Source organism: Macrobrachium rosenbergii, chromosome 46, assembly GCF_040412425.1.
Source record: "Macrobrachium rosenbergii isolate ZJJX-2024 chromosome 46, ASM4041242v1, whole genome shotgun sequence".
Taxonomy (NCBI): Eukaryota; Metazoa; Arthropoda; class Malacostraca; order Decapoda; family Palaemonidae; genus Macrobrachium; species Macrobrachium rosenbergii.
The window spans coordinates 54,614,695-54,617,194 of record NC_089786.1 but is presented as its reverse complement, the minus strand read 5'-3'; the positions used below and the strand labels follow the sequence as shown (position 1 = coordinate 54,617,194).

Genomic DNA, 2,500 nt, shown 5'->3' with positions numbered 1-2,500 from the left:
ATTGGTTGAGAGGTTTGTGGGGTTTAAGTTAGTGTTTAAAATGTTTTTTCATTTAGAGAGCTATTTTTTTTTTTCATAAAAGTACAGATGTGTGGGTTTTAAATTGCTGTTTAAAATGTTTTTCAATGAGAACTTTTTTTTTTTTTACAAAAGTACAGATGCGTGTTTTTAAATTGCTGTTTAAAAATTTTTTCATCGAGAGAATTTTTTTTTACAAAAGTACAGATGCGTGTGGGTTTTTAAATTGCTGTTTAAAATGTTTTTCAATGAGTTTTTTTTTTTTTTTTTTTACAAAAGTACAGATATGTGGGATTTAAATTGCTGTTCAAAAAAATTTTTTTTTATCGAGAGGACTTTTTTTTTTATTTTTTTTTTTTACAAAAGTACAGATGTGTGGGTTTTAAACTTAATGTTTAAAATGTTTTTCGGGTAGAGAAAAACTTATATATAAGTCAAGATATGTCGGTTTTTACTTAATGTTCAAAATGTTTTTCGGATTGAGAGAACTGTATATATAAAAACAACTTATAACCAGATATTATTTCATATTTTGTTTTTTCAAAGCGTTCTGCAAATTTCATAAAATCCCATTTGCGGTATAATTTTCAATAGTTCTTTTTCATGAAAAGTAAATTGCATTATCAGGGAAAGTAATTGTTGCAATATCAAAGAAAGCAATTTGCATTATCAAAGAAAGTAATTTGCATTATCAGGGAAAGTAACTGTTGCATATTGTTGTGTAAACAATATGCAGCTTAGCTTAACTTCCATTGTTGCACAGTTGCAATAATTTGGTACCGTTCCTCTCTCTCTCTCTCTCACTTTTTACGTAGACACAAACTTTACCTTGTCGAATCTCTTGTTTATATATTTTGGATCACTGACGCGTCTAGTGGTCTCTCTCTCTCTCTCTCTCTCTCTCTCTCTCTCTCTCTCTCTCTCTCTCTCTCTCTCTCTCTCTCTAACTTTTATGTAAAAAACAAACTTTGTTCCGTCGAATCTCTTGATTATATATTTTGGATCACTGACGCGTCTAGTGATTCTCTCTCTCTCTCTCTCTCTCTCTCTCTCTCTCTCTCTCTCTCTCTCTCTCTCTCTCTCTCTCCGGAAATAGCTAAGGCCCCGAGAGGAAAACGGAATGACGTAGGGAGGCGACTTTGTAAGATTTCTCGACCGTAGAATCTAGTCGACCTTTGGTAGCAAGGAGTCGGAAGTCAAGGAGAAGTAGTGGGAGGTATCTTATATGGTTTTATTGGGGGGCGGTCTCTTTGGGTGGGGGAAGGGGGTATTTTTTTCAGGGGGTGGGGTGTTGTGTTTTATTGTAAATTTATATATATATATATATATATATATATATATATATATATATATATATATATATATATATATATATATGTACACATAGAGAGAGAAAGTTATCAATTATTATTTGTATAATTGTTAATTTTTACACATTTCTCTATTAATTATATACTGTATATATATATATATATATATATATATATATATATATATATATATATATATATATATATATATATATGTATGATATATATATATATTATTTATGTAATATATAGTATATATATATTTATTTATATATATTAAAATGTGTATATATATATATATATATATATATATATATATATATATATATATATATATATATATATATATATATATATATGTATATATATGACCTGACCACGTGACCTCCTTGTGGTTAAGGCGACGCGGGTTCGTGTCCCGCGACCGGCAATCACAGTCTTCAATTTCTCGCGTCTGGATGTACGGCTTCGTAGTTACAAGCACTTCCAAAAAAGCGCGAGGAATTCGAGAAGTTAAGAGGCCATTGTGGCTATTAGAATTACATATGTGTCTGGTAAAAGTGACCAGTAGATTCTACATATATATATATATATATATATACATATATATATATATATATATATATATATATATATATATATATATATATATATATATATATATCAGTTCACTATCCGCTTAATTATAAATATTTTTATATATATTCCTCTTAATTTTAAACCAATCTTAATATTCCTAGTATTCTTGCATCCTAATTTTCTGTGGGTCCTTTCTAATATATATATATATATATATATATATATATATATATATATATATATATATATATATATATATTTAAGTATTTCACTCCCATTTAAAAGTATAAGAATAGATCTCCTCACTTGTTGGTTGGGCGTAGATCCTAGGTCCACATCAGGGTTCGTTATCCCCTTTTAGAACTTTGTCGGTGGGACATAATTATTTTGGAAATAATTGCATAATTCCGATTATTATTTTCTTTTGTATATATAATGTGTTTTTAACCGTAAAACTCACTTTACTGTGTGTACTTAAGTTTGGTTATATGTTAAAAATTAAATAATTCGCTCTCAGACACGACATAATTATTATGGAAATTATTGTATAATTCCGATTATTGCTTGTAAAAATTTTTTTTATAGATACTTTG

The 2,500-nt window shown here is 28.0% G+C and overlaps 1 protein-coding gene across 6 annotated transcripts in view; it reads left to right on the top strand.

Moving 5' to 3' along the window:
- Positions 1-2,500, top strand: part of Asator (tau-tubulin kinase asator) — a 220,385-nt gene that overhangs the window by 1,325 nt on the left and 216,560 nt on the right. The gene's annotated exons all lie outside the window — the stretch shown is intronic.